The sequence below is a fragment of the Oncorhynchus mykiss genome, chromosome 23, assembly GCF_057628025.1.
Source record: "Oncorhynchus mykiss isolate SJ-2025 chromosome 23, ASM5762802v1, whole genome shotgun sequence".
Classification (NCBI taxonomy): domain Eukaryota; kingdom Metazoa; phylum Chordata; class Actinopteri; order Salmoniformes; family Salmonidae; genus Oncorhynchus; species Oncorhynchus mykiss.
The window spans coordinates 18,014,356-18,028,326 of record NC_143044.1 but is presented as its reverse complement, the minus strand read 5'-3'; the positions used below and the strand labels follow the sequence as shown (position 1 = coordinate 18,028,326).

The following is a 13,971-nucleotide window of genomic DNA, read 5'->3' as shown; positions in this document are numbered from 1 at the left end:
CTGGCAGTGTGGTGCCAGGACAACAACCTCTCCTCTCTCAATGTGACAAGACAAAGGAACTGATTGTGGACTACAGGAAAAGTAGTATTAACATCAATGGGGCTGTTTTGGAGCGTGTCAATCTACCAACGATCTTTCATGTTCCAAACACACTAAGACAGTTGTGAAGAGGGCACAACAAAATATTTTCCCCCTCAGGAGACTGAAAAGATTTGGCATGGGTCCCCAGATCATCAAAAAACTCTACAGCTGCACCAACGAGAGCGTCCTGACCAGTTGCATCACCGCCTGGTATGGAAACTGCTCGGCATCTGACCGTAAGGCGCTACAAAGGGTAGTGCATACAGCCAGTACATCCCTGGGGCCAAGCTTCCTGCAATACAGAACCTATATAATAGGCGGTGTCAGAGGAAAGCCCATAAAATTGTCAGAGACTCCAGTCACCCAAACCATGGACTGTTTTCTTTGCTAACGCACCGCAAGCGGTACCGGAGTGCCAAGTCTAGAACCAAAAGGCTTCTTAACAGCTTCTACCCCCTAGCCATAAGACTGCTGAACAATGAATCAAATGGCCACCGGACTATTACATTGACCCCCCCCCCCCCATATGTTTTGTACACTGCTGCTTCTCGCTGTTAATTATCTATTCATAGTCCCTTCACCTGCCTCGGTACCGGTACCCCCTGTTTATAGCCTCGTTAGTGTTATGCTATTGTGTTACTTTTTATTATTTTTTAAATATGTTCTTAACACTTCTTGAACTCCACTGTTGGTTAAGGGCTTGTAAGTAAGCATTTCACGGTAAGGTCTACACTTGTTGTATTCGGTGCATGTGACAAATAAAGTTTGATGTGATGGCTCCCAACGTTTTTGTAATTATTTTCGGTAATAACAATTACCCCAGCGAAGACATTCTTTAAAAAATATATAATTGGTCATAACAGACATCATATGGGCAAATGCATTTCATCTAATAAATAGGAAAGTTTTACATCTTCCTAAGTCTGAGGGTGGTTTTAACCTTCCAGACTTGGAACTGTATCAATTCTCTACCCAAGGCTTATCTTACAAGAACCAATATCACTCCCTAGAAACACAACCTAACGGAACAATCCTTGGATAGCTTTTCAGAATTCATCGTAAAATTTTCACACATGGAAAACTAAATGCATAGAAACCGTAAATGACTTGGTATATTTATTTGCATCACATTTAAAAAAATACATTTTGGATTGACCAATGTAGATATTTTCAAATACATTTAACTTAAAATTATAAAAGATGGCGTAGCAGTCAGGCGTCTTTGTCTTCATCTTGTCATGTCCCTTCCCATCTTTTTTTCTTCGCATATATTTATATTTTTTTGAATCTCAACTTCAACATACTCTCCTGCAACCCTCCTCACCCAATGTGGTATGGATCTGCTATTTTCTTTACTTTAGAACCGGAACCCCCAACAGAAGCTAGCCAGCTAACTAGATGCTAGATAGTTGTCAGCTAGCCACTGCTAGCGGTCATCAGCTAACCTTTAGCCTGGACAACTCCTGCCTGTCTGCACAGCGCGATTCATCCCAGAGCATATCGGACTTCTTTTTCTCCACATCTCCGGATTTCTACCGCAAGCTCTGAACCTTTTCAAGTGGATCATCGCAGCTAGCAAGTTGCTATCCGAGTGGCTACTCCTGGCAAACGTCTCTGTCCCGAAGCAAGCACCAATTAGCCTGGAGCTAGCCTATACTAGGCCCATCTCCCGGCTAGCTGAAGAGGTCCATCAGCCACTCGTTGGGCTATAATATCTATATGTGAATTGGCCTGGACCGCTTTTACTTCCATTACAGAGCCCCGCCGATACTGGGCGTAATCTGTACGAAGGGGTTTTCAACAGGCTCCTCCGTCGTGACGTCCCCTGACTGCCCATCTGCTAGCCTGCTAGCCGCGGCCAGCTAGCTGTCTAGAGCATATCGGACTGTTAGCTGGAGAGGTCCATCAGCCAATTTCTTGGGCAACAATACCTATTTTGCCAATTGGCCTGGACCCTTTTACTACACGGAGCCCTACCAATCCATTACGACTGGTCTGCCGGCGTAACCGCACAAGGGGGCTACAACAGACTCTTCCGTCTCGACGTCCCCCTAAGGCCCTTTTGCCAGCCTGCTAGTCCCGGCCCACTAGCTGTCTGAATCGCCGTGTCTCCAGCCCGCCTCGCTACTCACTAGACCCCATGATGACTCGACTACGCATGCCTCTTCCTAATGTCAATATGTCTTGTCCATTGCTGTTTTGGTTAGTGATTATTGTCTTATTTCACTGTAGAGCCTCCAGCCCTGCTCAATATGCCTTAGCTAACCCTTTTTTCCACCTCCCACACATGCAGTGACCTCACCTGGTTTAAATGGTGTCTCTAGAGACAATACCTCTCTCATCGTCACTCAATGCCTAGGTTTACCTCCACTGTATTCACATCCTACCATACCTTTATCTGTGCATTATGCTTTGAATCTAATCTACAGCGCCCAAAAACCTGCTCCTTTTAATTCTCTGTTCCGAACGTACAAGACGACCAGTTCTTATAGCCTTTATCTGTACCCTTATCCTACTCCTCGTCTGTTCCTGTGTTGATGTAGAGGTTAATCCAGGCCCTGCAGTGCCAAGCTCCACTCCCATTCCCCAGGCGTTCTCATTTGTTGACTTCTGTAATCGTAAAAGCCTTGGTTTCAGTCAGGCATGTTAACATTAGAAGCCTTCTCCCTAATTTTGTTTTATTCACTGCTTTAGCACACTCTGCCAACCCAGATGTCCTAGCCGTGTCTGAATCCTGTCTTAGGAAGGCCACCAAATCAAATCAAATCAAAACCCCTGATATTTCCATCCCTAACTATAGCAATTTCCGACAAGATAAAACAGCCGAAGGGGGTGGAGTTGCAATCTACTGCAGATAGCCTGCAGAGTTCTGTCTTACTATCCAGGTCTGTGCCCAAACAAACAAGCTTCTATTTTTAAAAATCCACCTTTCCAGAAAAAAGTCTCTCACCGTTGCCGCTAGCTGTAGACCACCTTCTGCCCACAGCTGTGCCCTGGACACCATATGTGAATTGATTTCCCCCCCCCCCATCTATCGTCAGAGCTCGTACTGTTAGGTGACCTAAACTGGGACATGCTTAACACCCCGGCCGTCATACAATCTAAGCTAGATGCCCTCAATCTCACACAAATGACCAATGAACCTACCAGGTACAACCCCAAAACCATAAACACAGGCACCCTCATAGATATCATCCTAACCATCCTGCCCTTGAAATGATCGCTGAGATCCTGGTTGAAGACAGCAGAGGTGTATTTGTTGTTGCCATCCTGTACCTGTCCCACAGGTGTGATGTTCGGAGGTGTACAACACCTGCACAAGATCGGTACATCCGAACATCACACCTGTGGGACAGGTACAGGATGGCAACAACAACTGCCCGAGTTACACCAGGAACGCACAATCCCTACATCAGTGCTCAGACTGTCCACAATAGACTGAGAGAGGCTGGACTGAGGGCTTGTAGGCCTGTTGTAAGGCAGGTCCTCACCAGAAATCACCGGCAACTACGTTGCCTATGGGCACAAACAAACCGTTGCTGTACCAGACAGGACTGGCAAAAAATGCTCTTCACCGAGGTCGCAGTTGTGTCTCACCGGTGGTGATGGTTGGATTCGTGTTTATCGTCGAAGGAATGAGCGTTATACCGAGCCTGTACTCTGGAGCCGGATCAATTTGGAGGTGGAGGGTCCGTCATGGTCTGGGGCGGTGTGTCACACCATCATCGGATTGAGCTTGTTGTCATTGCAGGCAATCTCAACGCTGTGCGTTACAGGGAAGACATCCTCCTTCCTGCAGGCTCACCCTGACATGACCCTCCAGCCATACTGCTCGTTCTGTGCGTGATTTCCTGCAAGACAGGAATGTCAGTATTATGCCATGACCCAGCGAAGAGCCTGGATCTCAATCCCATTGAGCACGTCTGGGACCTGTTGAATTGGAGGGTGAGAGCTAGGGCCATTCCCCCCAGAAATGTCAGGGAACTTGCAGGTGCCTTGGTGAAAGAGTGTCGTAACATCTGACAGCAAGAACTGGCAAATCTGGTGCAGTCCATGAGGAGGAGATGCACCTCAGTACTTAATACAGCTGGTTAACAGACACCAGATGCTGACTGTTAATCAAAAGATTTTGACCCCCCCTTGGTTCAGGGACACATTATTCCATTTCTGTTAGTCACATGTCTGTAGAACTTTATGTCTCAGTTGTTGAATCTTGTTATGTTCATACACATTTTTTTAAATAAGCGCAGTTCACAGTGAGAGGACGTTTCTTTTTTTGCTGAGTTTATATACCGTAATTTCCGGACTATAAGCCGATACTTTTTTCCCACGCTTTGAACCTTGCGGTTTATACAATGACGCGGCTAATTTGTGGATTTTTCCCGCTTTCACAAGATTCATGCCGCCAAAAAACTGAGCACCGTCACATACAGTGCCTTGCGAAAGTATTCGGCCCCCTTGAACTTTGCGACCTTTTGGCACATTTCAGGCTTCAAACATAAAGATATAAAACTGTATTTTTTTGTGAAGAATCAACAACAAGTGGGACACAATCATGAAGTGGAACGACATTTATTGGATATTTCAAACTTTTTTAACAAATCAAAAACTGAAAAATTTCAGTGCAGCAAACTCTCTCCAGAAGCTCAGTGAGGATCTCTGAATGATCCAATGTTGACCTAAATGACTAATGATGATAAATACAATCCACCTGTGTGTAATCAAGTCTCCGTATAAATGCACCTGCACTGTGATAGTCTCAGAGGTCCGTCAAAAGCGCATAGAGCATCATGAAGAACAAGGAACACACCAGGCAGGTCCGAGATACTGTTGTGAAGAAGTTTAAAGCCGGATTTGGATACAAAAATATTTCCCAAGCTTTAAACATCCCAAGGAGCACTGTGCAAGCGATAATATTGAAATGGAAGGAGTATCAGACCACTGCAAATCTACCAAGACCTGGCCGTCCCTCTAAACTTTCAGCTCATACAAGGAGAAGACTGATCAGAGATGCAGCCAAGAGGCCCATGATCACTCTGGATGAACTGCAGAGATCTACAGCTGAGGTGGGAGACTCTGTCCATAGGACAACAATCAGTCGTATATTGAACAAATCTGGCCTTTATGGAAGAGTGGCAAGAAGAAAGCCATTTCTTAAAGATATCCATAAAAAGTGTCGTTTAAAGTTTGCCACAAGCCACCTGGGAGACACACCAAACATGTGGAAGAAGGTGCTCTGGTCAGATGAAACCAAAATTGAACTTTTTGGCAACAATGCAAAACGTTATGTTTGGCGTAAAAGCAACACAGCTCATCACCCTGAACACACCATCCCCACTGTCAAACATGGTGGTGGCAGCATCATGGTTTGGGCCTGCTTTTCTTCAGCAGGGACAGGGAAGATGGTTAAAATTGATGGGAAGATGGATGGAGCCAAATGCAGGACCATTCTGGAAGACCTGATGGAGTCTGCAAAAGACCTGAGACTGGGACGGAGATTTATCTTCCAACAAGACAATGCTCCAAAACATAAAGCAAAATCTACAATGGAATGGTTCAAAAATAAACATATCCAGGTGTTAGAATGGCCAAGTCAAAGTCCAGACCTGAATCCAATCGAGAATCTGTGGAAAGAACTGAAAACTGCTGTTCACAAATGCTCTCCATCCAACCTCACTGAGCTCGAGCTGTTTTGCAAGGAGGAATGGGAAAAAATGTCAGTCTCTCGATGTGCAAAACTGATAGAGACATACCCCAAGCGACTTACAGCTGTAATCGCAGCAAAAGGTGGCGCTACAAAGTATTAACTTAAGGGGGCTGAATAATTTTGCACGCCCAATTTTTCAGTTTTTGATTTGTTAAAAAAGTTTGAAATATCCAATAAATGTCGTTCCACTTCATGATTGTGTCCCACTTGTTGTTGATTCTTCACAAAAAAATACAGTTTTATATCTTTATGTTTGAAGCCTGAAACGTGGCAAAGTTCAAGGGGGCCGAATACTTTCGCAAGGCACTGTAATGTGACGTAAATCGAGCACGCTCAAACTTCCCATAGTTCTGATTACGGTAGTCATTTTGTCACCCTCATCATGGCAAAGACACGGAGAAATGCATATGATGCTGCTTTCAAGTTGAAGGCGATCGATATGGCTGTTGGAAAAGGAAATAGAGCTGCTGACAGCGTGGAGCATTGTCAAAAAAGACACAGTGACCAATGACTTTCTTGGTAGGTTACTGTTTACTACTATTTTTTAAATTTTTGTTACAAGCCGTGTTTCGTTAAAGCCTATTTATTTTTGTAACAAGCCGTGTTTCGTTTAAAAGCCTATTTATTTTTGTTACAAGCCGTATTTCGTTTAAAGGCTGTGTAAAGTTCATTTGTTTCAATGTACCGGTAGGCACCTGCGGCTTATAGACATGTGCGGCTTATTTATGTACAAAATACATATTTTTTTTTTATTAAGTGGGTGCGGTTTATATTCAGGTGCGCTTAATAGTCCAGAAATTACGGTGCATATATTACTGTCCTCTACAGTACATGTATTTTATGCTGAGTGGGTCATTCTCACCTGGTAGCTCATATAAGTAGTTGAGGATGTTCTCCCACTCATCTGCTCCCTTTTCCCAGCAGCTTAGCAAAATGAGTTGCGTTGCTGTACAGGTGTAAATGGTCAATGCAGTCAAGGACCAAACCTGATGACCCCCTGAGAGAGAAAGAAATATAAAGTGTTAAAACAGCACATTTTCAAACAAAAACACACAACTACAGAACACGTATTTTGTTGTGGCTATTCTGGGGACATTAGATTCAAGGCTAAATAAATCACCATTACCTACACTGTTCTTCAGTGCTCGCACACTTTTCTACCTAGCCTCAGGTCTTAGCCCCTCCCCTTGTGTCTGGAGGTAGCCAATCAAATCCTGCAGACTCATGCCCACTGTCTCTAGTGGCAGGTTGAAAGAGGGAACGTTCCCCTGCTGACTAAGACCATCAAGTCTCCTAAAAACAGGAGAGAAGATTGAGAGAAGATTGACAACATTCAATCAACCATTTCTGCATTTCCAAATGTATAAATTTTTTGTCCATGCCTTCCTAATTGAGCCCAAATCTTCACAAACTACACAATGGCTCCATCTTGTACACTCTTTACTAAACCAATCACACTGTTACCTCAGCTAAATCCCTCTGGGGGAACCCAGTTAGCCAGGTTCCCTAGAGGGCTGTGTGGTGGCCTGTTTGATGAAGTGTGTGAAGAAGAGGACTGTGCTGAGGATGAGTCTGGTTGGGTGGGACTCTTCTCTATGATAAAGGGACAGGCTCAGACCGTCATCCATGTGACACTCACTGTGCATAATAACCAAGAGAAAAGGTCATGGGACAATGTGACAACAAAACACAATACAGTACACAGTACACACAAAAGTCAACAAATTAAAGATGGGAAAATAAGCACATGTCAAAGTAATGACTCAAATACTGAGTAAGCCTACGGTGTAATGAAGTTCAGCAGAAATCAGTGCTGGAAAAATACATTATATTACCTTGTGCTGCACCCCTCCCAGGCAGACAAACTTGGCATTGATGGCTTTGTAGGTGAGCTACAGACCAAATTCCACATGCTGGACGTAGCACATGGAGTCTTCATACTTGATCACTGTGGCAGCCATACCATCTATGTGCTTCTTTGGTCCATACTTCAGCTTCTCCTAAAGACTAATGCGGAAATGTGATTCTAATCAACAACAACATTTTACCAATCAATACCACTGGGTATCAGATTTTGCCTATGTGTTCGGGGTAGACAAAGAACAGATAATTTGTCATTTGACCTCTGACCTTGGAGGGTCGGCAGCAGGATATGGACCTGACGTCGGCCCTCCCCCTGTCCATCAGGTGAAGGCCTCTCTCCACAGTCAGACTCAGGTACCTCCCTGTGGTGACATGGTGGAGCCGGAATGGCTGACCTCAGCGTGTATGGCTACTGCTCAATCAGCTAGAGTTCAGTCGGCATGCAATAAGTGCATGGAGCTATGGTAATAGCAGTAAGAGGAGGGAGGAATGCTGTCTGCACTTAGATTCTTTGAATATTTTTGCAGTTTGCAAACAGTTTTACCTCTCCTCTTACCGCTACCACTCCACTGGACCAAATACAAGTGAGCGCATATTTTACAAACACAGATACACATGACTGCACATGGCTGCATCTTATGGGGCGTGTATGAGGGGTATGAGAAAGAGATGTGACAGACTTACGCAACACGCAGTATCTCCAGCCTCTAGAGAGAGCGGGCATGGCTGGGCTTCACCGACCTCGTGTGGCGTTTCAGGATCGTGACTAATGTAGACCTAGCTGCAGCTTGTGGTCCTTTTAGTCTGATACGTTCACATTTAACTCAATCTTTTATACCCTCTGGTAAAAATGTCATGCTGTCATGCTCTCTGAGCTCCATGGGGTGTGGCTAGTTATGAGGCGAGGGATCATAATTACTATGATCTCGTTAAGTAACTAAAATCACAATCCTATTGTCACAAAAACATTCTGTTTAGCCTTGATATTTTCTACACAACATAAAGGATGTAAACCTGATATACGCAGTGTAAAAGCTCTTCAAGTTACAATATTTTCATTATATCATCTTTATATTAATATTAATGACATCACAAAATAGACATACATTTTCCATACTCCATCTCTCATCATTTCTAACATTTGGATGTTGAAATATATTGTTTGTGTCCCCCCTCTCCCGCTGATCCACTGTCCTAATCTTTGGATCCTCACAGGACAGTCATGACATAGATATCGTGACGAGATCCTGAGGCCCTGTCACAACTTCCGCCGTTTGGGCAGTGTTCGGTGGTCGACGTCACCGGGTTTCTAGCCACCGCCGATCCACTTTTCATTTTCCATTTGTTCTGTCTTTGTCTTTTCTCCCCTGGCTTCACTCAAGCAATTACTTGTTTATTATTTAACCCTCTGTTCCCCATGTTGTGTTTGTGATTGTTTATTTGTAATTCGGTCCGTGTTTGTGGGCTATCATTGTTGCCTTGTATATTTATATTTTTTGAGTAAAGTACTTTGATTACTCATATCTTCTGTCCTGCGCCTGACTCCCTACACCAACTACACATAGGACCCTTACAGGCCCATTTTTGTGCCATTCATCCGTCACTATCACCTTATGTTTCACAATTCCTGGAAGCTGAAAATGTCCACATTGCACAAGCCACAATCAACAGCCTGATCAACTATGCGAAGGAGATATGTCACGTTGCATGAGGCAAATGGTGGTCACACCAGATACTGACTGGTTTTCTGATCCACGCCCCCAAAAAATGATGTATAATATCTGTCACCAACAGATGCATATCTGTATTCCCAGTCATTTGAAATCCATAGATTAGGGCCATTCTTTTTATTTTCCAATTTACTAATTTCCTTATGTGAACTGTAAGTTTGAAATTGTTACATTGCGTTTATATTTTTGTTCAGTATAAGTTAATGAGGCAATACAAATTTGATGTGACTAAAATGAAAGGGCATTTGGTTGACTAAAAGACCAACTGTTTTCATAATTTTGACAATAACTACACAAAATCATTATTCAAATGGCAAAAATGTGACTCTATTAAATTTTAATCAAAATGACTAAGTCTAGACTCAATTTAAAAAAGAATGCCAAAATGAACACTGCTTAGATACTACTTCAACATTGTAGCAAAGATTCCTTTAAAAAGTGCACACCAAGGGAGTCAGGTCACAGCCATATAAGGAAAGCAGCCAGGCTGGAACTCCTCTCAGTGCCCAGGGCATGATGCCACTGTGGTGTCTGATCCCTGCCTCAACCTCCATTCCACCCTACTATGAGCAGCCTCTGGACTTTATGAGTCACACTGCACAGTAGAACCACTTAGGGACCAAACTGAGTAAGGAATAGGGCTGGCTGGGGTGAAGAGCTGGCTGGGGTGAAGAATGTCATTTCCACTCAGGCCATACATTTAAAATTGTCAATATCCCATGAGATTTGAAAGGTTTTGAATTGTTACTGAGCTTAATCTTGCATTGTAGAGTCAGGTCAGGGCAGGGCAGGGGGATTGACTTAGCCCATCTCAAGTTCTTTGCAAGCAGAGATAAGGGCCACAGCAAAATTAACTGCAAACTTAGTTTCAGAGATTTCCAGCTTGGGCTGAGAGACCAAAATGCCTGAAGCAGTACCTGTCACCACGGCCCTAAATAGTCCATCTAAGCACGTGACTGTCTCACACAGCATCAGCCAACACTCCACCAGTGACATGTCTTTATCAAATGGCTGAGATACCAAGCCATGAGTGTCACGCCCTGACCTTAGAGCTTTTTATGTCTCTATTTTGGTTTGGTCAGGGTGTGATTTGGGTGGGCATTCTATGTTCTTTTTTCTATGGTTTTGTATTTCTTTGTTTTGGCTGGGTATGGTTCTCAATCAGGGACAGCGGTCTATCGTTGTCTCTGATTGGGAACCCTACTTAAGTAGCTTTTTCCTACATGGTGTTTGTGGGTAGTTGTTTTCTGTTTAGTGTTTTGCATCTGACTGGAGTGTTTCGGTTATTCACGTTGTTATTTTTGTTTAGTGTTCAGTTTAAATAAAAAGTAATGAGTAATGCGCTTCGGTCCGATTCCTCTTCATCCGACGACGACACCCGTTACAGTGAGAGGATGACTCACAACCATAGAGAATGATAGGCCTCCGTTATCTCAGTAGAGATAATATATTTAAACACAGAAAAAAAACCTAACATTTCTACAGTAGTAGGCTAATGTTTATTTAGAGTTTGTAAGAAAAGTCAGCAAGTAATTTGCAAGAGTGACTAAAGAAAAGGGATAAATGGTTGTTATTCACTCAAATGAGAGGAGAGCAATAGAGAGAGTGACATTCTGTAATTTACTGTCTTTTCTTAGCAAAATAAAAACATGTCATGGTATCGTAAAAATAGTAAGTTTTAAAGGCTCAGTGCAGTCAAAAACATGATTCCCTGTGTTTAATATATATTTCCACACTAGGAGGTTAGGAGAACTGTTTGAAGGGAGAGCTGTTTGAAAAAACGCCTAAAATGTCAGCCTGTATTGATGGGATGACATAAACGGGCATTAAATTAGTTAATAAAACAATAACAAATAGAGTTTCAAACCTCTCTGCTAATAACAGCTAGTTTTTTGTTTCCCCCTTCCCACTCAAACCACTCCCAGACAGTCCTAGCAAAATTATTTATTGAGGAATGTTAAGAAACTTTTTTAGTAGATTTGTGACCATTTTAATTTAAAACAATCACAGTAAGGTACTTAATTGTTACCCAAAAATGTGATTTTGAGAGAAAAAATCTCTGCATTGGACCTTTAAAAACAAGTAATAGCCATTCAACACAGTCTAATAACTTTCAAATAGACAAACAATTAAACAGTTTCATAGTGTACTCAACTCTCTATCATGAAAACGAAGGTTTGGCTTTTGTAATTCTTTATAAGTAACTTTCAAAAGAGTGTGTGACAGTGGGAAAGGGTGAAGAAGTAAAAGTGTTATCATACCCCTGACCATTGTGGCCGAAAGTACCAGTGATTATTTTACGGTAGCCTACTGTAAATGGTTATTTTTCTGGCTACCGTATCGATACCCAACATAGTGTATGCGGCACACAACCTTACTCTCCCGCCAATGCAACCACTTGTGTTAAATTCTCATTAGCATTAACCTACTTACCGTACTTAGAAATTTGATTTTATCTTCGCTTTCTCCCGATTCAGCCATGTCTGAAAATGTAAAACAGTTCACTGTCTGTAGAAAGCATAGTTGAAAAATAATCAGTGAGATGGACCGACTCTCATTGGGTGGCTCCTTATCATTCTGACCCAGCGTGCGCTTGGCAGGCTACAGTCCACCATTTGGGGGGAAGGGTACAGATCTGGGGAAGGGTACTAAAAAATGTCTGCAGCATTGAAGGTCTCCAAGAACACAGTGGCCTCCATCATTCTTAAATGGAAGAAGATTGGAACCACCAAGACTCTTCCTAGAGCTGGCCACTCGGCCAAACTGAGCAATCGGGGCAGAAGTGCCTTGGTCAGGGAGGTGACCAAGAACCTGATGTTCACTCTGACATAGCTCCAGAGTTCATCTGTGGAGATGGGAGAACCTTTCAGAAGGACAACCATCTCTGCAGCACTCTACCAATCAGGCATTTATGGTAGAGTGGCCAGATGGAAGCCACTCCTCAGTAAAAGGTACATGGCAGACCACTTGGAGTTTGCCAAAAGGCCCCTAAATGACTCTCAGAGAAACAAGATTAAACTGGTCTGATGAAACCAAGATTGAACTCTTTGGCCTGAATGCCAAGCATCATGTCTGGAGGAAACCTGGCACCATTCCTACGGTGAAGCATGGTGGTAGCAGCATCATGCTGTGGGGATGTTTTTCAGCAGCAGGGACTGGGAGACTAGTCAGGATCAAGGGAAAGATGAACAGAGCAAAGTACAGACATATGTTTGATGAAAACCTGCTCCAGAGCGCTCAAGACCTCAGACAGATGCAATGGTTCAACTACCAACAGTACAACAGCCCTAAGCACCCAGCCAAGACAATGGAGGAGTGGCTTCAAGACAAGTCTCTGAATGTCCTTGAGTGGCCCAGCCAGAGCCCGGACTTGAACCTGATCGAATATCTCTGGAAAGAGCAGAAAATACGCTCCCCATCCAACCTGACAGAGATTGAGATGGTCTGCAGAGAAGAATGGGAGAAACTGCCCAAATACAGGTGTGCCAAGCTTGTAGCATCATACCCAAGAAGACTCAATGCTGTAATCACTGCTAAAGGTGCTTGAACAAAGTTCTGAGTAAAGGGTTTGAATTCTTATGTAAATGTGATATTTCAGTTTTTTATTTGTGATAAATTTGAAAACATTTCTTAAAACCTGTTTTTGCTTTGTCATTGTGCGGTATTGTTTGCATATTGATGAGGGGAATAAACATTTTAAGCAACTTTAGAATAAGGCTGTAACGTAACAAAATGTGGAAAAAGTCAAGGTGTCTGAATACTTTCCGAATTCACTGTATGAGGAGAAAGCTGAAGTCTCTACTCAACTGTTGATGTTTATCCTCTGTCTGATTCCTAGTTCATCCACTAGAGAGCAGTAGGAGATCACATGACATCTCTTGGGCACTTGAAACAAATTGTGTCTGGTTTGGGTAGTGAGCCTGACATCTTAAAATGAACTTAGCGATCAGGGCTTTCAAGTTCAACTAGCTTTCAGTCTCACACCAGAATAGAGGTTCATCCATGTTTCTGAAATGTTAAATTTCGAAGTTGTTGCTAATGTCAAATTTCAATTTGTTTAAGATTAAGTTTTGGCATTAACTACACATTTTTAAGGATAGGGTTAAGCTTAGGCATTAACTCAGAAATCATAAGGTTAGGAATTAACTCCGAATGGTTAAGGTAAGGGTTAAGGTTTTGGATAGGCTTAAAACAAATATCTCAAAAACAACTTTCTTTTGCTGGATTCGAACTTGCTCAAATGTCCAAAAGACATCAGCATTTGTCAGTGATTAATGGGAACTGACTTAATAAATACCCCTCTTTGTCAGGAAGTGTGTGCTTGTGGAATATATGCCCACTATCCTCACATTTAAAGAGGTGGTGTCAGGTAACTAGGGTACGTTATCCCCACTTTTGTCCTACATTTTGGCACAAAACGGCTCAATATAGCCTCTCTGGGCTCATAATCACACATACAGTAGCCTTTGACTGCAGGAATGCTACCATTGAGAGCCCTTGCCCTGCCAATCTTATCAAATGTAGGATATTCACATCAGATTTTGCAGATCATTTTTATTTGATTATATCCATGTTTGAATTGTGACTGTC

The 13,971-nt window shown here is 42.9% G+C and overlaps 1 long non-coding RNA gene across 1 annotated transcript; it reads right to left on the bottom strand.

The window, feature by feature from the left end:
• Nucleotides 1-1,184: 1,184 nt before the first annotated feature.
• Nucleotides 1,185-11,866, bottom strand: LOC110502522 (uncharacterized). Its single transcript, XR_002470338.3, has 4 exons — nucleotides 7,253-11,866; nucleotides 6,915-7,081; nucleotides 6,651-6,785; nucleotides 1,185-3,932 (listed from the first exon to the last, which is right to left on the bottom strand). It is a non-coding gene; the product is annotated as an uncharacterized LOC110502522 (long non-coding RNA).
• Between the last annotated feature and the right edge of the window lie 2,105 nt (nucleotides 11,867-13,971).